Raw genomic sequence first — 23,434 nt, 5'->3', positions numbered from 1 at the left:
TTTTATGTATATTTTACTACAATTTTTAAAAAAGGAATAAAATGCTTGGGCCAGTGCCTAGTACACAATACGCACTCCAGAGCAGATAGGGGAACACTTTCAGATCCAAACTCCTTTTGTAACGATCCTAAGGTGTCCTTTGCCTTTTTCACTGGGGTGATGTTTCACAGATGGGGCCAAACAAGGGGGGTGTGACTAGGGCTGCCCCCACACCCATCAGAGTGCCAAACTGTCCTAGAAATAGCCATATGCTTTGCTGCCTTGCCCTCACAGTAAAACACTGCCAACATCACTCAAGAAAGCAATAACATTATTTTATTGATGAAACAATAAAATGTATCCAATTCATTATATATTGAACCTTGAATATACACCTTTTTAATATTCTGTGTGGCCGGGGCGCCTGGGTGGCTCAGTGGGTTGAAGCCTCTGCCTTCCGCTCAGGTCATGATCCCAGGGTCCTGGGATCCAGCCCCGCATTGGGCTATCTGCTCGGCGGGGAGCCTGCTTCCCCCTCTCTCTGTCTCTGCCTGCTTCTCTGCCTACTTGTGATCTCTGTCTGTCAAATAAATAAATGAAATCTTTTTTAAAAAAATTCCGTGTGGCCAAGAAGAAAGTATCATAAAACACTTCCGCTGTAGACAGAAGCATCATGGCCGTCTCTGGGAAAAGCGTCTGTGCCATTGTTAGAATTGTGAGCTAAACTAACCACTTTTTTCATGGAACAGCATTTTGACTTGGAAGAAAAATTGACAGGCAAATTATGGTCACGCTGACTTGAGTATCTGGCAGGCAGTTCTCAAAAATGAATAAATGAGCCTGACAGTTCGAGGTAGACTGACAGTATTTGCTGCTAATGATAAAATTCAACCTTTCAAATGAAAATTAGAATTCTGGAAAACTTGTGTTTACCAGTGTAAGCCTGACAGCTTCTCAATCTGTAAAGGTTTCTCTGATGAGATCTGCAGTGATATTCATGAATATGATTTTTTTTTACATTACATGCTAAAATTTGTCAGTATTTGAAAGATAAATTGATAAACTATTTTCTCCCCTAACGGCCAATGCATGCTCTTACAAAATCATGCATGGGCAAGAGATACATTCAAAGTGCAAAAGAAGGGCACGTGGCAGGTTCAGCTGGTAGAGCATCGATCTTGGGGTCATGAGCTTGAGCCCCATGTTGGATGGAGAGCTCACTTAACCAAAAATGCAAAAGAGACCAATGAATATTCATGTAACTGAAGAAGAAAATTTCATTGCTATGATTTCAGATTCTAATAGCAACTGTCAAGAAATTTATGGAGTTTGGGTTAGCATCAAAGAAGAATATGCACAATTATTTGAAAAGACCATGAAAATACCTCTCCTTTTCTAGCTACAAATTAGTAGAAGCCTGTATTTTCTTTGTAAGCTTCAAATAAAACAACATATTGTGCCTAATTGAAGGCAGAAACAGGAGAATCCAGTTGCCTTCTATTAGGAAAGCATTAAAGAAATTTGTAAACCTATGAAACAATGCCACTCCTGTTACTAGTTTTGTTGTTGTTTAGGAAAATATATTTTTCATAAAAATATGTTAAAATTTAATATGATTGTTATTTTAAGTTAATTACATAAATATTTTTAAATGTCTGTTTTAATTTAGAACACTGGAAATACCAATATAAGCCACATAAAGAGAAGTTCCGTGGAGTCCTCAATAATTTTTAGGTGTGAAACTGTCCCTGAGATCCACAAGTTTGAGAGGGAGAGCGCAAGTGTCAGCCCTTTGAACAATTATGCTGCACCAACCCATATCAGACACCAGGAGGCAGCAGAGACAGTCAGAGAAAGTTATCCCCCTTGTCTGTCTGTAAAGCTATTAGGCACTTTTTGGGTGTGACCCGTGCCATTTGCTGCTGAAGACACAGAAGAAATCCAACATGGATTTCATGGTCCAGTGGTAATGCAGTCGACAATGGGAGAGCCAAGATCCCCGCTCTTGTGAACATCAGGAGGTGCTGGTAAAGTCATAATGATCCCGGTTATTCCCACTGTCGCGTGGCAAGGCCTGCCAGAGGGAGGGAGCCCACAGGATCTGGGGTCAGAAAGGACCCTGAAGCTCCCCATCCTTTCAAGGCTGGAGCCAAGGATCCAGCAGAAGGAGAAGCAAGTCAGGTACAAGTTTTTACTTACCCGAAAGAGATACTGCCCAGAGCCATCCCCACTCCCTTCACCATGTGAAAGAGGCCCGCACAGATCTATGCCTCTCACCTCTGTCTCCCTTCCACTTTCCACGGCCACGCTTCCCAGCCTCCCGCCTTGGCTCCTGCTTCCATGAGGCTTCAGGCCTGATCATCCTCACCTGCCCGAGCCGCTCTAGCCACCACCACCACCACCTGGAAGCTGGGAAGTGCTGTGTCTCCTGAGTCTCTGGTCAGTGCCCTGTCTCTTTCCAACACTGCTACTCCCTCCCCTCACGTGGCTTTAGGCTTTAGGTCCTCCTCCGAAAACAAAAACCCAAAGCCTCCAACTCTACCCCCTGCCCCAGCTGCCACCCAAGTGTGACCCCCCCTTTGCCAGCGACCCTGGAAAAGGCTGCCCACACTGTGTCCAGGTGTTCCTGCCTCCGCCTCTCCCGGAAACCACCCTCAGTCCCCAGCTGCTGACCCTAACGATTCAGCCCAGACGCTCCTAGCCTGTGCCCTTCTCCCCTTCTCTGACCAGTTTTTCCCTGACTCTGTCCTGGCCTCCATCCCCTGTGGGGTTTCCTGTGGCATCCTTGTGAACCACATTCCCTCCCTGGGGTGGTCCCCTCTTACCCCAAAGACAGGCCCAGACCCCAAAGATTCTCTATCTCCCTTATCTCACATAGACACCACCAGTAGCTTGCCTCTTCCCCCCTAAATGTTCGTGACCCTCCATGCCCACCCTGAAGGACGGAGGAAATTCCACGGCCAAGGATTCCAGGCTGGCAGAGGCAGAGAGGTCCAAAAGCAGCACGTATGGGGAGTTCGGCTGAGCCTCCAGGACCCACCAGCAGGAGTCCCCCAAATCTGGGGACAGCGCCTGTACGTGGTGGGTGCCCCACAAGGATTTGTGGGAAGCAGAGCTCATGAGGTGTGAAGTCATATAATTTGGTGGCCTTGTGTTTAAGAAAAAGAATGCAAGATTCCTACTATAAATGTAGGCATGAAAGTGAGTATTTGTGATGAAAATACAAAGGATCTGTGCAACAGAGTGGTGGCTACAGCGGCTTCACTGTCACGGTCCTCTGGTCAGAAGGCTATGAGGAGGATGGGGGGCTCGGGGAGTGCCGGAGCACAAGACTGACAAGGTTAGCCTCTCCTGTCAGTGCCAGACGCCCAGGTTCAGAGCCCGCCTCTGAGCCCTTAATCACCCTCCCAGCCAAGCAACCAAGACCATGACTCTGTCACCCTTTGTGGGCCTCTCTGGTGGCAAAATGGCCCAGATTCTCCCAGCTCAGGAGACTTCCGTCCCCTTGGGAGGGTAGCCAGAGGACGCATGTGGGTGTCTGAGAACTCTTTGCTGGTCCCCTCCTGGTGACCTTGGGCTCTCTTCTCCTGGGCCTCAGGGGTGATGGCAGGGCTGTTCTGAAAGCCTCCTTTTCATTCTGGCATTCTGTTCATCTGACCCGCCTGGGAAGCTCTCCCAGCAGGGGCAGCCAGAGAACGGAGCTCTGAGAACCTCATTCATTCCCCAGGGCTGAGGTCTTCCAGGGGCCTGCTCCACACTGCTGGCTCCTGGTGGGTGGGGCCACATGGCCACAGAGGTGCTCCCAACCCCCATGGGGCCAACTAGACAAGAAATACGTCACTACCACAACTTCCAGCCAAGAGATCTTATACCAAAGGCAGACTCCCTGGAGGAGTCCAGGAAGGCTTCTCAGCAAGGTGACACTTGATTTGAGAGATGGAACATTTACTCTACCTTTACTTCCTGAGCACCTACTGTGTGGCAGTCTCGGGGCTAGGGTCTAAGGATATAACAGGAAAGAGGCCACGTGGGCATTTGCCCTAATTTGCCCTCTTTGGTCCAGCAGGGAAGTAGAAATTACTCAGGAGTGAAAAGGGGGATGGGGTCCCAGGCAAGAACAGTAACAGCAACCCCGTCGAAGGGACAGACTGTATCCTGCTTGTGCACAGAGCTGAGAGTTTAGTATATTGGGTGATGAGGCTGGTGATGTTGGCAGAGAGCAATCATGGAGGGCCTCTAACACCAGACTAGGGATTTAGGATTTGATCATGCTGGCAACTGGGAGCCATAGAAGGTTCTGAATAGAAGGAGAAGTCGAAGGTTTCTTAGCAAAATAGCCTCCTCGCAGTCCTCCTGCCACAGCCACCAGTGTGAGCTTCCTGGGGCCAGCCTCCCCACCCTAACCCCTGGACTTCGCTAAAAGAGGGTGCCCCTCCCCCAAGCCTGGACTTCAGCCTTCAGCTTACCCTCTTCCTTGTTCCAACCAGACTCAAAGGATGGGGTACTCTCAAGAGGGGATGAGGCAGAGTCTCTGGCTCCAGACCTCCTTGAGGACTCCAACCCTTCACTGTGTAGGCTCCAGAGGATTTGTCTCCTGGGGGTGTTAAATGTTTTCATGCTACCTGGTTTCCCTACAAAGTCTTTCCCATATCAATGCCTGGCTTAAAAATTTCCAGGACACCCCTCTGACAACCAGTAAGTCCAGGCTCCTGCTGGCTTCGGGATCATGAGCAAGATCCCAACAGAGTTCTTGGACTCCTGCCTTTGCATATGCTGTGTCCTCTGCTAGGAATACCTTTCCCTCCACCTCTTAAGTCTGGTGCCTGTCTGCCCAGTCCCTGCCAAGTAGCCGCATCTTTAGATCCCTTTTACAGATGAGGAACCAGAGGCTCAGAAAGGTCAAGTAACCTGGTCAAAGCCACACATCTCTGCCCTAGAAAGTGATAGTGATGAGTGGCTAGAATCCCGTGCCAGGTATATGGTCTTGGGAACATCACTTGGCCTCTCAGTGGTTTGGTGTCCTCATCAGTGCAACGGGGTACCATACTGTGCAAGGTTGATACGGGGCTTACAGAAAAGCTGTCCTGTGTGGCCTCCATTCCTTTGCTCCCCAGACCAATTAGTGGCTCTCACATGGCCCCAGCAGCATGTCCACGACTCATTCATTCGTACCTCAATAATCTCCAACCCCTGCCCTGCGCCCTGCCCAGTCAACTGGAGACTCTTGGAGATAATCAGACACAGCTCCTGCCCATGGTGCGGGGGAAGGAAAGGGAGGGGAGGAGAAGGGCTGGAGCAGACGGCAGCTCCGTCACTACTGGAGGAGAGTGTGTGTATCTATGTGTGTTATCCTCACACACTGCTAGTGACTTGATATTTCCTTTTTTTTTAATTTTTAAAGATTTTATTTATTCGTTTGCTAGAGAGAGCAGAAGCAGGGGGAGCAGCAGGCAGAGGGAGAAGCAGGCTCCTCACTGAGTGAGGAGCCCGACATGGGACTTGATCCCAGGACCTGGGATCATGACCCCACCCAAAGGCAAACGTTCAACCAACTGAGCCACCCAGGCATCCCCTTGACTTCATATTTCTAAAACTGACAATGATTCTCCTTCCCGCGGATGAGCGCTGGGAAGGGGGTAATGTTGACGAAAGATCCGCTCTTAAGAAAGAAAAGATCCGCTCTTTATTTTAAAAAACTTGTTTTTCACCGCTTCCTGAAATCTGAGTATTTCACAGCTTCCAAGATTCACCTCCGCGCCCTGAGCCCTAGAAGCTGAGGAGAGGGGAAGAGTCATGTGAGGGCGCTGTCCCAACCACCCCGGAGAGGTCCCCTATTCCTGGGAGACTCCACTACCCCCCAATAATCCACCTGACCTCCATCCAGCTTCTTTTCCGACCCCAACCCCTGTTCTTACCTCCTGACTCCCCACTCCTCAATACACGGCAGCCCCCACGCCCCCATCCCACACAAACCAGCCGTAATCGCCTCTGCCACCATCCGGGTCCCCAGCTGACCCTGTACCCTGTTCCACTCTTTAAAACCCCCCCACCCCTCCATTGTCCTCTCCCCAGCCGCAACCTCGTCCTTGTCTGCCCCGCCCTCTCCGGGGTAGAGTACACATTCCGCTGAGCGCCGCTCTTTTCCCACTCTCCCATTGGCTCCTGCTGCCGGACTGAGCGGGGGCCGGAGGAGGGGTTCTGGGTCGTGCCCGCCCCCTGCCCGTGGTCCGGGCGGGGGCGGGGCCACCACTGACCCCACCCCTTTCTGGTGGGGCCGCGCCGACTGGCGCTCAGGCGCTGGGCGGCGCTGCCACGGTTGGGCTGGGCTCCTGCTCGGGCTGCAGCTCCTGTGGGGGTGGGCCGCGGGGATGACAGCAGCGGGGGTGGCAGCGGCTGCCGCACGGAGCTGAGCGAGCGGCGAACGAGCCGGGGGGGAAGAGGAGGAAGTGGAGCCGGAGCCAGGAGCTTCGGAGTCAGCCGCCGCGCCGAAGTCCGCCCCATTTTGCAGAGCGAGCCGAGTCCGGACCTGGGAAGACTTCCCCGCGGGGCTCCGGCCGCGGCGGCTGCGAGCGTCCTCGCCTGCGCCTTGCCCTGCCCCGCCTGCCCCAGCCAGAGGTTCTGCGCCGGGACGCTCCCAGTCCCGCGATCCCGGGCGTTGTGGCCGGGACGCCCTGAGCCCCCGACCCGATTCAGTGCACCTGGGCGGGACGCTCCCGGCCCACCATACGGGTCCACGCTTGCGGGCTCGTTCCCAGCCCTTTCTATAGTGTGTGTCGGAGCCCTCCGCCCGACACCCGGGTTGAGGCAGGTGCCCAGCAGCCCCCCGGCTGAGTGCAAAGGGGCCCAGAAGTCCCCAGTCTCGGGCTCCCGAGACCTGAACCTTCAGCTGCCTTCGCCCCGGTGCTTCGGACTTGGGACTGTGCGAACGCCCAGGAAGCCCCGGCCCGGCTCCAGCGCCCCGTGAGGAGTCCCAGGCGGGCTGGGCAGTCGGACTGAGCCGGACCGAGCTGGTGCTGCGAGCCGAAGCTGCCACCTTTTCTGCCGCCTCGGACGAGGGGCTCAGCGCTTGCCCCGAAGAAGGGAGCACCGGGCTCCCCACCCTGGCGCGGCGCCGGCGAGAGCCGAGAGCTGCAGGTGAGAGAGCCCCGGATGCCGGGTAAGGGCGGCCTTCGACCCCAGCGGGAGAGCGCCGGGGCCAGCAGCGGGCGTGTACCGGTCACTAGCTGGGGCTGCAGCTGGGTAGGAGAGGGCGCGGGAGAGGGCGGAGGAAGGGAGAAAACAGGCACTTATTGAGCGCCCATTGTGTGCGGGTCCGCGCCCCACCCTTGCGCAAATGGTCCCTCCTGTGCGGCTCACTACTACTCCGCGAGATAAAAAGGTGTTGTGTATTGTTGCGGGCTCTTACAGATGGCGAAGCTGAGGCTCAGCGGGGTTGAGTGACCCTGCTCTTTCACTCTGAGGATGAGAGAGGGTAGGAGGGTTAGGGTGGAGAGGGAAAGAAGCAGGGAGAGGAGAGAGAAAGGAAGTGGATAGCTGCCAAGCAGGAGGCGATGGGGAGGGGTCAAGGTGGGGCCACTGGGGCATCCAGAGGCTTCCTCTGACCTCCTTCCCTCCCACTCCCTGGCCAAGTCACGTCTGGGGAAAGGTGACCCAGAGTTGAGGGCAGAGGTAGGAAGCTTCCCAGTTCCACAGCTTCCCTCCTTGTGGGCCCCAGACCAGGGAGCCATGGCCCCTTGCCCCTGTGTGCCAGACTCTAGGGTCCTTAAGACATGGTGCCATCCTGAGATGCTGCTTACATGTTGGGAAAACTCACTCTAAAGGTCCCCAAGTCAGAGCCCATCAGAGCTGGGGAGGTGAGGTCCCAGCACGCACCAACTCCCATCCTTCACATTGTCCATGGGACATGGGAGGCTGGTGGGGTGGAGGGCCCCAACTGCCCTGGAGCCTAGAGTAAGTTAGTGGTTGAGGCAGAAGTACACTTTAGGAAGCCTTCCCAGACATCCTTCAAGGTATCTACTCCCACCTAGCATCTTCTGGGTGGGTGGCTGGGGTTTTCCCAGCCCTCATGTGAGGTCAGGGTGACCACTTCTGAGACTGCTTTGAGAGTCTTGTGTGGTTGTTGCTGGGGTCCAAGACAGACCAGCAGCCTCATTGCCTTTGGCCCAGACTGGAGGTCCGACCTCAACTACTCCTGGGCAGGGGAACCTGCCAGACATCTCTGGCCCTGGAGGGGAGGGGCTTGCTCAAGGTCTCAGGGCTGGGACTGCCAGTCTGGGGGCACAGTCCCATGAGTCTGGATTCCCAGGCAAGGGCTCCTTCTGTTGCCCCTTGGGGCTGTGCCGAAAGAGGGGTGTTGTGAAAGATAGCTTGGCATGAACTCTGTGGGTTCTTGTTCTGAATCGGGAGGGGGAGGGAATGTGGCCTTGGTCTAAGCCCTGTGGCCTTGGCTGGGACTAGTTAACCCCTGCTGTGCCCAGCTTCCCGGAGTCTAGGGGAACCACCCTGGAAAGCCCCTGGGAGGTGGAGAAAGGTGGGGAGATCAGCTGAAGGCTGGAATCTTGGTCGAGGGGCTGGAGGGGTTGGGGGTACCAGAAGAGAAGGTAACTGAGGGGCTTAGGATTACCCCCACTCCCATCGGTCAGGATTCAAATTCTCATAATAATCCCTGCATCTAAACAAAGCTCCTCTTTGGTGAGATAATTTCACACCTGTGATCTCATTTCATGGCATGGTGGGAAGAACCTGGAACCTGGAGTGAGTTAGAATGGGGGGCTGGGGAGGCACCTGGGACCTCTCCGATGCATCCATGGCTCCAAACCTCACCTGTAAAATGGGGTCAAGGCAGGCTGTTTGTTATGTGCTCAGATAATGGGGCCATCACAGCTGGCAAACTGTCAAGTGCTCAGGAGATTTTCATGTCTGCCAAGACTGGGCTTGTTACCAACGGCTACCACGTGTGGGAAACTGAGGCTCAGAGCGATGAAGCCACTTGCCTGGGACCTTTGAGTTTGCTTCAGGAACTGAGTGTTGACTCATGCCAGGTGCTCTGGAAGCTACCCAGATGGAAAAGGCAGTGGGGCGACTAGCTCCCAATTGGGTGGACTAAACAGCGCCGGCAGACGCGCTAAGTCAGACAGACCGGGTGGGCGTGAGTCCGAGCTTCTTCCCACTCGCCATGTGGCGCTGGGCAGAGCTCTTCACTCCTCAGAGCCCCTAGCTTCTCTGTAAATTAGAATTTCTCCTTTCCAAGGCTGTCCTGAGGATGAAATGAGATATAAATGTATATAGCACTTGGCCGAATACCTATTTCCTTCCTAAAGGAAGGAAGCTTGAATTTTGACCAGGAAATCCTCAGGCTTGCCTTAGATTAGAAGGCTCTGTTGCAGGCTCACAGACTTGGGTTTGCTCAGCTAGGACTCCTGTATGGGTCACGCTCCCCTGTTCCGCAACCCTCTACAATCTGCTTGGGGACCAGGCAAGGGGCCTCTAGATTCTGAGCCCCTCACCCCAGGGCTGTTGGCTCCTGGGGTTGGGGGCTGCTGGTACTCATTCTGTCTGTGGCCCATTGTCTGGCCTCCAGGGCACAAAGGTGTGGTGAATAATTTATGGCTCCCCTCAGGAACTGGGAGGCAGGATCAGGGAAATTGTGCTCGGAGCTTCTGAACCCCTCCAGAGCAGGTGGGTGGTTCCTATCAGTGGTGGAAGAAGTCTTGGGTATGGGGGGAGGGGAGGCAGGACCCCCAAAATATGACCTATCTTCAACCCTGGCTCTTCTCTTATTGGAGGCGGGGGCAAGGTGGACCCGTAGGAAGAAACAGAAGCCAAGCTAGAAGAGCTAGGATCAAGCTGTGGGCCTCTGATGCCAAGTGGGTGGTGGTGGCTGGCAGGGAGAGGCCCTTGAGGACTGGAGTAACCCAGAAGGCTTCATCAAGGAGGAAGGTGTCTGGGCTAGGACAAGAGGCAACTTGCTATGGCGAGTAGGGGTCCCGACATTAGTTCAAGGTTGAAACCTGGCTGTGTGAGATGGTGAACAGGACACCGACCCCGCCATACCTCCGTTTTCTCCTCTGTGAAATAAGCGTAGTTATGGGTCATATCCATAAAGCACATGGTGTGATGGGTACTTGGTGAAAGGGTGCTTCACTGTGAACTTGAAACATGGGGTGGGCTTGCAGAAGGGCAGACGAGATGGTGTAGTGAGCAGAGAGGCAGGGAGAACTCTGGGGTCATGGGCTCAGCGAGGGGTGTGGAGACGAGGAGCAGGTGGCCAGGGCCTTGAATATCAGACAGAATTCACCTTTCAGAAAGCCCTATGCAGCCCCCGTCTTCATCTTGTCTGTAAGATGAAGGCCCCTTTGTTGTGCGTTTAAGCCCTTGGCTGGCACAGCCGCTGCAGGGACCTCTGGCTTAGTGCTCATCACCGGCTCCTGGACCTGTCCCATGGAGGCCTATCCCTGCCCCTTTGCTGCTGCTTTGCTCACCTCCCTGTCTCTCTAGGCCCAGCTCCAGTCATGATTTCCCCCAGAAACATTCCTGGATTACCTAAGCCTCTGGTCACATCTCCTCTGAAATTTTAACACTTCCTGGGAATAGTAATAAATAATACCTACCCCTGCATCACATTTTGCAGTGTGTAGGGTGTCTCTCCGTACTCATAGCACTATACTGATGCTATTGACAGTAGCTAATGCCCTTGAGTACTCTCCATGAGCCACTGTGCTAAGCACTTTGTAAAGATTTTATTTATTTATTTGTCAGCGAGATATTGAGCACAAGTACACAAGCAGGGGGATCGGCAGGTGGAGGGAGAAGCAGTCTTCCTGCTGAGCAGAGAGCCCAATGTGGGGCTCAATCCCAGGACCCTGGAATCATGACCTGTGCCGAAGGCAGAGGCTTTAACCCACTGAGCCACCCAGGCGCCTCCATGCTAAGCACTCTATAGACACTCTCATTCACAGCTCTGGGAGGTAGCTACTGTTATCACCCAGAAACTGGGTTCCAAGAGGTACCCTGTCTTGTTCAAGGTCACACAGCTAGACAGCAGAGAATGAACAATCAGCCTCCTATCTGGCACTGAACAAACGTCCTGTCCCCTCAACTTTCCCCAAGAACCTCGAGAGCATACCTCACATGTAAAATGCCTGGAAATGAGCCTTATTCTCAAGGATAAGGAAGGGCCAGGTGTCCAGGCCCCGGGTGTGTGACTGGGTGTGAGTCGGCCCTCCTCTGGGTTCCTGTTTGCCCATTTGTGTGGGGTGGGGTGTTCTGAGCCCCCAGGGCTGCAGCCTTCTGCAGTGTCCTCTGTGACTCTGGAAGGTAGAGGAGGAGACCACAGCAATCAGGGCCAGAGGATGTGGTGTGACAGGCAGCTGTGATTTTTGGCCTGGCCACTGTCTGGGCCAGCAGGCTCTGTAGTTAGCTGCTGCCTCCCCTGAAGGAGGGCGGCGGCCTGGGCTACCGGCAGCACAGTCATTAGCTGGACGGAGAAGACCCTGTGATTGGGAGCCGATGGGGCCATGCCAGGCTGGCGGGGCCACGGCAGGGTCAGAAGCAGGGCAGCCGGCCGGGCAGCTCCTTCTTCTTCCTTCACGGCCTCCAAGGTGGTAACAAGTACTCACTGGGCACGAGAACTTTGGAGGCCAAGGCTTGCCCTTCTTCCTATTGTGGTGGTCATGGGAGTAGAGCAGTGAGGATTCCAGCCACGCCCAAAGATGCCTCCTCCTAGAAGCTTCCACGACTTCCCTGAAGCAGGGGGAATCTGAGCTGCCTTTTCTGCAGACCCACGGCCCTCACTCATGGACTGTGGTCTACGGAGGGGGGCTGTGCACATCTGCTTCCCTTGCTGGCTTGTCAGAACTAGATTCTCCACCTCTCCAATTCTCCCCTGCTGACTGAGCTCCTGGCACAAAGTAGTGACCCCCTAGTCAGGGGAGGCAGCCCCTTGGGCAGCCTGCTCAACCCCTATACCTCTGGTCCCTTCCCTGTAAAATGGGGATAATGATAACAGTGGGCGGGGGGGCGCTAAATGAGATGATGGAAGGGAGGGACCCAGCCAGGTCTGGCACTTGGGCCCGTGCTTGGTCAACCTGAGTCCCCTCCCCTGTCCCCTGGGTAGCCCTGTGAGGGAGTGAGTCAGAAAGAAGCTGATTGAAGAGTCTGGCCAGGAATACCAGGAGAGAGGGTGGAGGACTTCCAGAGGAGGACATTCTGCTGCCTGGGGGGAGGACTCCGTCAGAGAGCTGGAGTTCCTGTACCTTCCCCTGGGGGCAAGCAGCTGTCACACACCAAGGGCCCGGAGCTAAGTTCAGGATAGGTGGCAGCACCGGGGGCGGGCAGCAACCTGGTTCTTCTCAGGCCTTAGCAGCAGCAGGGGCCCAGTTGGCAGGAGCTGTCTGGGTCCTACAAACTGGACCCTACAGGTAGCAGAGGCTGGGCAGAGAGCGAGTCCTTCCTTAAATGGAAGCAGTGTTCATTTGGTCTGTTTCGGGGCTCTCTGTCTCTGCCTCACACATGCACATCCAAAATGTGGTTCGATTGTTGGGGATTTTCATCTGCGGGTAGTGTTGTGTGTGTGTGTGTGTGGTGGGGGGGACACAGATACTAAACAAGTGGGCACACAGATAGAGTGAAGGGTGAGCTCCTGGGGCAGGGCCCATCCCATCTGTGTTTGTGGATGGTCATAGTCATGCTCAAACCACAGCCTGAGTGCACATACTCATTAACCATGTGACTTGGGGAAGTGATTTACCCTCTCTGGGTCACAGTGTCCCCGTCTGTAAAATGGGGACAATTATAGCACCTGGTGCATAAGGTTAGGGTGAGGAGTAAAGAAATTATGTGTATAATGCACTCAGAAAATTACCAAGCACGCAACAAGCACTCGAGACCTGCTATTGTTAGCTCTATCCCCAGCACACAGCAGGGAGTTTGACGGAGATCAGGAACAGCCTGTGGAAGGAATCCCAGGCAAAGGGCAGGTGCTCTGTGGAATGAATGAATGAATGGCCTGGGAGGGAGGGGAGGACACAGGAGCAGTGACAACATAGCATGGGATAGAATGTGGCAAGGAAGGCCAGGGGCTGCGGTTGTCCAGTGCTGGGTGGGGAGAGTATCAGGAAAGGCTTCCTGGAGGTGGTGTCCCTAGAGCTGAGTGTGAGCATATCCTTTAACACACACAAGGACCACGGCGCCATGCACTTCCTTCAGAGAGGAGAGACTCCTGTCCCAGGGGAGCTGGCGGGGGCAGAACTTGGGCAGAAGACCCCACAGGCTTCCCTCTTCCCAGGACCACATGCTGTCTCACCACCTGTGACATTCTGCTTTGAGGGCACGAGGAAGGCAGGTGCAGAGGATGTGTGGGCTGCCTGAGAGTCTCAGCTTTTCCCAGGCCTGGGACAAATCTCCCATGGAAAAGAATAAACAGGTTTTGCTCAGAATTGTTTCCTCTTCTTGCCGCCACAGCACTCCCACCCCTAGAGGTGGTCTTGCAGCATTATCACTCCGGCAGCTGTTTAGTTTTTAAATAAGTGGACGCTTCTAAAGGAAAAAATGCCGTGAAGAATTTGTCTCACCCTCCCATGCAAGAGGCTCAAAGACACTGACAGAAGCCGGGATCTCCAAGTATTGTAAAGGAGTTCGCCCCTGAGATGTCCTGAAGTCAGGGGTCCCTGGGGCTGTCTGAGCTCCTGGTTGGCTGTGGGGTCTTGAGGACAAGACCTCACCCTTGCTGTGAAATGGGCTCTGAGTAATAAAGCCTTTCTCTTCTTTAGGAGGCAGGCGAGGAACTTGTCGGGTGGGAGAGGCTCTAGCGGGCATCTGGGCCCATGACTCTCAAATTTTGCTGCACACCAGAATACTTTAGGAAACTTTTAAAAGTCCTGCCTGGGCCAAAGACCGAGGCATGAGAAGTTTTTAAAGCTTCCTGAGTGATCTCCACTCCCCAGGCTTGACAACCAGCCACCACCCTCTGGGGCCTGCGTTCTTCTTTGGGGTCCTCAGAGGGATACCTGCACAGCCCTGTGAGATCAAGCTCATGGCTTCCACTCTATGCCCTCCCCGGGAGCTCCCTGCCTGGAGAGATGGAGGAGAGAGAAGACTTTGCAGTCTGATAAGTCTGGGTTCCAACCCTCCTCTGCTCCCTGCTTGGCATTTTCTCTGAGCCTCTGTGTCCCCCCTGCCCCAACTAGTGCTCTTCCTCCTGCCCCAGCCACCTGAGGCTGGGTCTCTTAGATAGAGGTGTGAGGAGGGACCCACACCCTGTCTTGGAGCCCTTGCCTACTCCTCCTTCTCTAAGAGATAAGACAAGGCGGCAAGCATTTTGTTTTGCTGGGGTTTGTTTTAATGGCCAAAGCGCCAGACCCTCTGTAACAATGAAGCCTTGTCCGAGTCTGCTTGTTTTTCCAACCTGGACACCCAGCTGCACCGCCCGCTTGGGGCCCTGTCCCACCTGGGAGAACTGAAGAATGTCAGAAGGTTGTTTTTTGTTTTTTTTTTTTTCCAATCTAGGGGAGGGTCACGGGGAGACATTGGAGGCCTCTGTCTGGCCCTCACCAATAATTGACCCCATTTAAGTCAGCTGTCTCTGTTGGAAGCCAGTTCAATGAAATTATTTCAAGGGAGTCACCAGCATGGGTTTTGTAGGCTGAAGAACTTGCATTTGCACTCTGTCTTTGTCGGTCACCGGTGGCGTGACCCTGGGTGCGTCATTTCAGCTTTTTGAACCCCGGTTTTCTTCTCTGGAAAATGCCTAAATAGGATGTCCTTCTTGGGCTGTAGTGAGACGTGAATGAATGGCTCGGTGCCTCCTGCAGAGTGAGCACTCAGAAACTGTCCTCGATTGTCCTCCTTTGGAGCCCAACGCTGCCTCCTAGGCCTCCCTCCCTGGGCCTGGCCCCACCCCTGCCTCCTGCTTGCTCCCTGTGCTGGGACAGCAGAGGCCTACGTGCTCAGTAATAGTAATGAGTCCCCCTTAGCTGCCCTGTTCCCCTCGTTCACCCCTTGTGTATTTAGAGGCAACTTTCAAGGGCTGTTCAGGGAGAAGGCTGCAGAAAGAGGGTCGTCAGGGGTGGTGTTTGGTCTCCTCTGTTCTGGCCCTGCCAGAGGGGGTGTCTCAGCCCAGGGTGAGCTGCTCGGGCGAGAAGTAGGGGCGTGGCAGACCCGTAAAGCGGTGGGCAGCACTCAGAGCTCACAGTCCCCCGGAGTAGTCACTGCCCAGGGCTGAAGTGGGCCAACGTGGCCAAGGGAGGAAGTGGCCAGTGATAGGGACTGGGGCTGTGGCCCGCAGTAGAGGGAGTCAACCCCGGAGACCCATGGTGGTGAGGTGGAAAGCCTCAACTATCTCTCTTCCTTCCTCCAATCTCCCACTGGGGCTCCCCCATGGGTGAACCTACCCAGAAGCTGATGGCACGGAGCCCAGTGCAGCCCAACCCCTGGGGATCAGGCTCCCCGGCCCCATGGAGTCCTGTGGGCCCACCCTCCTCAGGAAGCAGTTTAAGGATCATGTGTTGTTACTTGAGCATCCCCCTTCTGACAAGGATCTCAGCCCCCCACCAAAGATGAACCAAAGCATTCCACCTGCCGCAATCCTCCCAGAGAGGGAGCTCTCGGGGGGAGCCCATCTTTCCATCCCTGCTCTTACCAGTGGTACCTTAGCCCGCCTTTGAGATTGGCGCCTGGGCCTCTGCCTACTGTGCCTGCTGCTCTGTTGGGCTCCACCCCCACTGGTCCCGGGAGGCTCTGTTGGGCTCCACCCCCACTGGTCCCGGGAGGACCTGGCTCTGAGTTTTGTCCAGCCTGATCACCTGAACAGCCTGTGGCTCTGTCCCTCCTTGTCAGGCAGTGTGGAGTCGTGGTTAGAACACAGGCTCCGAAACCAGACTTTCCTGAAATCCTGACTCCACCATAAAAGCCTGGAGAATGACACATTGTGCCCCTTAATCTCTTATGCCTTGGTTTTCTCAGCTGTGAAATGGGGGTAACAGGGTACGTAGGGTTGCTGTGAAGAACAGATGAGTGAGGACGTGTGAGTACTCGGGACAGTGCCCAGCGAGCAGGGAGTGCCCAGGAAATGACAGCCTTTACCTTGATCACAAAAAATACAGCGGGAGCCCAGAGCTCACGGTGTGGCTGGACCATCAGTGAGAGGACAGGGACTGTCACCGCTCTCAGTCTAGACTCTGCTCTAGTGACAAGGCTCTCATAGGGTCATGCAGCCTGGCAATACTGTGGACACTCATGTATCAGCTATCCACCCCCCCACCCCCAGTCCTCGGCTGCAAACCATGCCCTGTGAGAAATGGCTTCTCATTCTGTCAAGCCTCAGTTTCCCCATCTGTGACAGAAAGCAGTTGGACTGAATGTTGCCAAGTTGTGCCCCCAAGTCCATCTGTGTCAGAAGAGGAATCAGGTTGTCCCTCCCACGGAGGATCTCTTGGGGGGCGGGCAGGGGATGGGGTGGAGGCAAGTGGTCAGGACACAGGCCAGTTCTGTTCGTCATGGGCGGGCTGGGTAGCCATGAGCAGGAGGCAGAGGAGAAAACAGGAGCTAGAAGAGAATGAGAGAAATCAGGGGGGCTTCATGGTAAAGTGGGTATATGAAATGAGTCCTAAAGGTAGGCTAGGCCCTCTGTTGGGCCAGATTGGAGGGGAGTGAATGCATGGCCCTAGGGGAGCAGTGAATGGGGTGTGCAGCTACCAGAGCTCACAGCAGGGACCCAAAGAGAGAGTGGTGTGGTGGGAAATCAGGCTTCTGGATTTAGGCAGACCTGGGTTTGAATCCTGGCTCAGTTTCGTATCGGTTCTTTGACGGTGGACGGGTGGCTTGGCCTCTCTGACCCTCCATTTGGGGGGAATGCGGGCTTCCTGTCAAGCAGGGAGCTGGAGGCATGGTCAGAAGGAAGATGTGTTCGGGTACATGACATGGAAGAATGGAAGACACCTGTGAGGCCCCCAGCGCACAGCATCTTGGGGGCGGCTGCACAGGCCTGGGAGCAGAGCCCTTCTTTGCATCCAGCCTCCCCTGAACCCTCCCTCCTCCCTGACGGAACGCGGTGCCTCTGCCACAACTTGCCCTGGGTGTCTGAGGAGGGGGGCTGAGATGCCCGGAGTGGGTGTGGTAGGGCCTTGATCCTCAGAGGCCTTCCTGAGAAGGGAGGTGTGCGGCTTCCGAGTCTGTCCTGGCTGCAAGGCCCAGCTCTGCCTCTTTTAATCAGGACTTGGAAGACACCGGGCCGGTCACTCTACCTGCCGGAGCCTCGGTTACTCACCAGTGAAATGAGGGCACCAGCTCTTACCTTGCAGGCCTGTTTCACTGCTGAAATGACCCTAGTGGGTGAGCTCAGGCCTCTTGTGTTAGATGGGACTCCGCAGTCTTCCTCATGCTTCTCCCCCTCCCCCGGTCCGTTCTTAAGGCCGCCTCAGGAAGTTCTTTCTTATGTTTGACTCAGAGCCATTGTGCTGTAACTGGAACCTCCTCCCTCTTGCTGAGGGCTCCACAGAGGTGGACTGAGCTGGGCCTAGAGGCCTGGATCCTGGTACCTACTTGACCTATCTTGCTGTATGGCCTGGAGCCAGTTAGCGACCTCTCTGGTGAGGATGTCTGTGCCCGGGGTTCAACTCTCACCCGTGAAGATGTATGCAGTTCTGCCTAAAGACTGTGTTCTTACCTCTCCCCCGACCTGGGCCCCAGCCACCTGGGGAAGCCAACAGGTTAGGGTCCTGCTGGTGCTGGTAAAGGCCGAGGCCACTCTCAGATCAGGGCTCCCAAGGGCAGCTAGGGAGTTCAAGTTTAGATGGGGGATTCCTGGTGAGTGGGGTAGCACCCTCCTCTTCAAACCAGGGATTTTGAGAGCCTGGATCTCCTCCTACCCACCCAGCTAAACTCACTCAAATCAAGGTCAGTCACATTTCTTGAGTCCCTCCTTGGAGAGTATCTTTCCCTCGTGAAGTCTGCTTTAATCCCTTATGTTGTGGGGGGAGCCTGAGGCTCAGAGAGATGAGAAGACTGGCCTGGGCCCCACAGCCTCTCTGTGGGGAGCGGTGAGGGCGCCCAGAACTCCTGATTCTGCCCTGGCGTCCCCCCTGGCACCTGGGCCACTCTGTGTCCTCTAGGTCCTTGGCCGGGTAGAGCACCGGGGAGCTGTTTCTGGTCTGGGATGGGGGCTCTGGGAAGAAGTTGGCCAAGGAATGGAGGAGGCAGAGGGGTCGAGAGCCCAGGAGTCCTGAGCTGCGGCCTGTTCTGAACGCCCCTGTGAACTTCAGTGTTTGGTTTCATGGAGGAATCAAGATTTGTTTCTTGTTGGCTTGGGATACCTAATAGTTTACGTTTTTTAAAGCACTTTGATATCCATGGTGTCACCAAATCCTCAGTAATCAGTGAGAGGCAGCCTGGGACTTCTCCGGGAGGGCCAGAGAAGGTGAGCTCTGGAATCTGACAAACAGGGGCTTAAATTCCAGCTCCCACCAACTCTCTGCCCTCGAGCAAGTGAGTGAGCAGCTGAGTCTCAGTTTGTTTATCTGTGAAAGGGACAATCATTCCCCGCAACAAATAGCAACAGCTGTCTGGCTGGCTGTGCCCGCCAGGGTGGGATAACATCTGTAACCACTGGCCCAGCGCCTGGGGCAACATCACAGTTTTCATGGTATTTAGTATCTCCCCACTTTATAGACCAGAAGATGGAGGCTCAGGGAAGGAAGGTGACTTGCCTGAGGTCACAAGGTCATTTAGCCTGGTCCTCCAGACTTCCCGTCTGGCTTTTTCCTCCTCCAGCTCTTCCCTTTCTGTTTTCAAGTGACCTCACACCTCATTTACCCAGTCTTCAGCGTGATGCTATCTGAGGAGGCCCTGAGTCCGCCCTCCCCCACCCACATACCTAACAGTGCTTGCCTGGCACACAGTAGGCACTTTTAAGATGTTTTTCCTGTGCACAAATATGTTGGTAACTTGGTAGGAAAACGTAAGAAGTATTTTTCCAGGCAGCTAAGCTTGTGTCCCTAAAGTTTCCTTCTGCTCCCTTATCCCTTTTAAAAACAACCTTTTAATAGTTTGGGTTGGAAACCTTTATAAAAAGGATAGATCACTTCCTTTCCCTGCACAATGCCGACCGGCATGGTTAACCTCTCAGGGACGGGCCTGGGGCATAGACTGCGTTGCTGCGAGCGCCAAGCCCCGCTGACCCCTACACCCAGCAGCCGGGGCTACTGCACCTGCTCCATGAGAGTGTCGGCCTTGGCAGGCTTCTGGTTCTTCTCACCCTGACCTTCATTCTGCTGCCCACAGACCAGCCTCCAGCCATCCGGTACCTTTCTTCCCTGTTGCGTGTGCGTGTGCATGTGTGTTTCCTTTCTGATTTACTATTTCTACCAGTTGGGGACTAAGAGATGCGACAATTGAATTTATTGGATTCGTTCATTCATTTGTGTGTTCATACCTTTTCAAATAGACCCATTCTGGGTCTTGCTAGGGAATCATCCATCCGTTTATCCAGCCACCCTCCCTCCCTGATCAAGGACTTCTGCAGTGTCTTGTGATCAATCCAGACGTGACCACAGCCTCCAGGCAGTGTATGCGGGGCGAGAGCGATGTACCTCACACATGCCGGTACAGGACCTCTGGTTTATACCCTGCCTCTGCGTGCATCAGCACACTGAGTCTTTGCAACAACTCTGAGAATAGCATTCGCCCCGTTTTGTGCACGATTAAAGCAGAGCTCAGCAAGATGAGGTCTCCCGCCCGGTGGCCAGCAGTGAGCACAGAATTGCAAGGGGAGCTCAGGTCTCCAGCTTGTCCCGTCCCCTGTTCCTTTTCCTCTGTGTTCCGTTTGTCAGCTGGATGATGTCCCTTTCATTCTCTGCTTCTGTCCCGAAAGATGGTTGGTGGTGGCTTAGGTCAGACCCATGCCTCTGTAAAAAGGCTGGTGCGAGGAAGAGTGCCCTTTAGTGCCCATACCTTGTCCTGCAATAGATCAGCACAAACCCTCCGGGCCACACTTCCCCAACTGTGCTCTCAGGAGCCCTGCTTCCCTGTGATGGTCGGGGTCCTAGGACACACGCGCACACAAATTCGGGAAACGCTGGATCACATTGGTTGAACTAGGACTTCTCAGGGCTTTCAACGTGTTGATGTCAATTAGGGATCCCAACAGGCAGTACAGTAGGCAGCCAGCCTTCCCCAGCCTGCAACTCTTTCGTCACAGAGCAGACTCTGGGACTCATCGCCTAGAGGGGACACTTGGGGAACCGCTGATCTACAAACCCTCGCTTTCCCATCTTGTACACGAGGCCTCCAGCTAGAGCGGCTTCCTTGCCCGAGGCTGTTTGCATTTTGACAGAGGATCACAGGGAGCATGGTTTAGCCCCAGGAAGGAATCAGTAATAACGGCAGAGTTTCGGAGAGAGGAAGTGCAAGGTGGAGACCCTCTCATTCTTATTCTTTCATCCTCCACAAAACGTATCTCAGACATCTACCGTGCCGGGCGCAGAGCCAGCATCTGGAAATGCCAAGATGAGTCTGACTAAGAAGCTTCCATTTCATTTCCCCGTGCCCGCCAAGGGTTTTTAAAGAAAGCCAAATTCAAGCCCTAAAAGGAATAAGTAATTCTTCTCGTTTTTCAGGGGTCTTTGTGGTGGGTGTGGGTTGACGCTCTCTTCATCTGGGCTTTAGTCCTGGGTCCTGAAGGGCGTGAGGGAGCCGCTTCCAAGAGCAGTTACCCTGGGCAGAGGGCGCAGAGTTCATCAGGGAGGGTAGGAGTGTGGGGAGGTCCCGAAGGGGGAAGGAAAGAGGGAGGAGTACTTCCTCTGGGATTGAGCTGGGGAGGGGGCAAGGCGGGGGGGGGGGCTGTGGGGAAATCCCCAGAGAGGCTCTTGAAAGAAACACAGAGGTTATCCTGGGAGTTGTCAGGGTGGCAGGCTCTGGCGAGCTGGGAAGAGCATTCTTGGAAGACAAGAGCCTGAGCAAAGGTAGAAAGGTGTCAACAAGTGGGGTACGTATGTAGCCAGGGTGATGGGGGAAGAGGGAGGAAAGGGGGTTTGCTGGAGATGGGGCTGAAGAAGCTGCCTGGGGGCAGATCAGGAGGGTCTGAACACCAGCTGAGGGGAAGCATCTGGAAGCACCGGACCACGTCACGTTCATCCCGGTGTCCCCTGTGCCTGGCGGTGCCCCGTTTGCAGACTGGCTGGACCCTTCCGCTGTGTGACCTTGAACAAGTCCTCCTGTCTGGACCTTGAGTCGCTCATGTTCATGTCAGGCAAAGTCACCTAGCACTTCCCTTCCAGCTCTGAAGGACTCTCAGGAATTCTTGACGTGTGTGCAGGGCAAGGCCAGAGCGTTTCTCCCCTCCCGCTGAGGTCCACTGGGCTGCCCCAGTTGGGCACAGGCCAGAGGCTCCCTGGGTATAGGGCAGCCCATTTGCTGGGGTGGGGGTCAGGCTGGCTCTGCTGGTGGAATTCGCTCCTCTCTCCCCCTTCAGCAGTTGGGCAGTGGGCTCAGGACGAAGTGTCTCGGTGCCCTCCCTGCTGGATCTTCTCAGTCCCCAGACTGTGCTCTGGGACGAGGGGGAGTTGAGCCAGCCTGGGATTGACGGTTGTGCACATGAAGCAGTTTGGTGCAGGGTAGGAAGTTCTCCTCCTTCCCTCTTTGGAAAAATGGCTAAGTTACTTAACCTCTGAGCCTGTTTCCTCATCTGTAAAATGGGAACAGTCATAATTCCCACTCTGGCCTTTTGTGAAGATTCCATGAGATAAAGTTTATGGAAATGCATAGTAAACTCACTTACCCCACACAGGTATAAACCATTTTGTCAATAACATGTATTTGTCCTATTTCCATGATCCCCCGGGGCCTCTGGCCCACTCACTTCTTTCCGGAAGCCGCTCCCCCCCCCCCCGCCCCCGTACCTGCTTACTATTTACCATGCAGTTTCTCCTGCTGAGTACATTTTATCCAGGCCAAAGCGATAGGAGCCCATGAATTATGTACAAGCAGCACACACAGGCCTGGGCTATGTTTGCACTCCTGTGCTGGCGTGCATTCCAGCAGGAGGAGAGACAGCCCTGCCCTTCCTGTGTGCTGGGCCCTGGACCAGATACAGCCCCCTGCCCAGCTGCCTCCCAGAGGTCTGCAGAGTGTTAGGTCCTGGGCCCCGGGGAAGGGTGGGGAGCACATGTAAAGAAGTCCTTCCCCCCAGCTCACCTGTGCTATTCAGGAGGCTGGATCCCATAGGTCCTACAGGAGACTCTGGCCTGTGTCCCTGGGTAGGTGGGGGGGAGGGGAGTGGTTGGGGTCCATGGGCAGAACGACAGTCACCCCTCCCTCCCTTCCACTTCCCAGAGGGTATCAGGAGGTGTCAGTCAAGGTGGCTCTGATCGCTGGTGTGGATGCTGCTTTATTTCTGGGGGCTAGGTGCCCACTCTGGGGGACAGCCTGCAGCTTGTCACACAGATGCTCGGTCAAAGCCACTCTGCCCGTGAGGAGGCACAGGGGGAGAGGAGTGGGCTATGTCCAGCATCCCTTCCCTCAGCGTTCTGAGGGGCCTTCTCAATGCTATGGTTCCTGAGAGGCTCCCAGATGGTGTCCTGGCTCAAGTAGGGCTGGGGTCTCCTGAGACAGCTGGACTCAGCCAGCACCCAGGGGTGTCACAGACGCTCCCTCCGCTTAGGTTGGCGTGGGGGCAGGGGAGCAGGAACAGGCAGGCAGAAGGATATAATGGAACAGGAACGTCAATTTAAGCAGTTTATTGAAAGAAGAGCCGGGAAACATAAGCATCAATTGTCCCCCATCGTAAAAAGGCCTGACACGCCCCAGTTCCTGTCCAGCTCTATCCAGTGCCTCTGCAACCTTGGATATGTGACACAGGCTCAGCTGGAAAATGCTGATGACAAGGCCAGCCTCACAAGGCTACTGTGAGGTCAGATCAAAGCCCCCAGCAGGTGGGACATTCAGTAAGGTGCCGGGCACATAGTAGGCCACCAATTCACAGGGAGGATCTAATTGTGGCCCAGAGCAAAGAAATCGGATTTTTAGATACTCAATGTGGTCTTTAAGCTGGAGAGAGAACATTCCATTAAAGATCCTTGGAAAGGTCAGCACAGCTTAGATGTGTTCTCAAACCTACGACCCCAGCAGAGGCGCTTCTAAGTCGCCGGGTGTCGGGGAACTTCCTTCTGGGACCAGGCCAGCCTCTGTGGCCAGGTCGCCCAGGGTGCGAGGCCTGACTCGGCGTATTGCCAGTGGCCCAGGGTGAGTCCCTAGTCTCCCCATCTCCATGGAAGGAGGGGAATGGGCACCTAACTCTCTGAGTGGTGAGATTCAGGTGAGAAATGATCGGTAAAACTCTACTGGGAAAAAAAGCACAACGGACACATGTGGGTGCTTGGGGGCTTTCTGCAGGAAGGTGGCCCCAGGTGCCGGCCAGCGGCTTGGGGCAGAGAACCCAGCCTCCGCTTCCTTCCTGGTGTCATGG

The 23,434-nt window shown here is 54.7% G+C and overlaps 1 protein-coding gene across 1 annotated transcript in view; it reads left to right on the top strand.

Moving 5' to 3' along the window:
• The first annotated feature begins 6,336 nt into the window (after positions 1–6,336).
• The window catches only part of GDPD5 (glycerophosphodiester phosphodiesterase domain containing 5), an 82,838-nt gene continuing 65,740 nt past the window's right edge, over positions 6,337–23,434 (top strand). The window contains exon 1 of the mRNA XM_080815847.1: positions 6,337–7,113. The gene's annotated coding sequence lies outside the window, so the exon portion shown is untranslated. The remainder of the gene's footprint in view (positions 7,114–23,434) is intronic.

The sequence above is a fragment of the Martes martes genome (genome assembly GCF_963455335.1).
Source record: "Martes martes genome assembly, chromosome: 10".
In the NCBI taxonomy this organism is placed as follows: domain Eukaryota; kingdom Metazoa; phylum Chordata; class Mammalia; order Carnivora; family Mustelidae; genus Martes; species Martes martes.
This window is presented reverse-complemented; position numbering and strand designations above follow the sequence as displayed.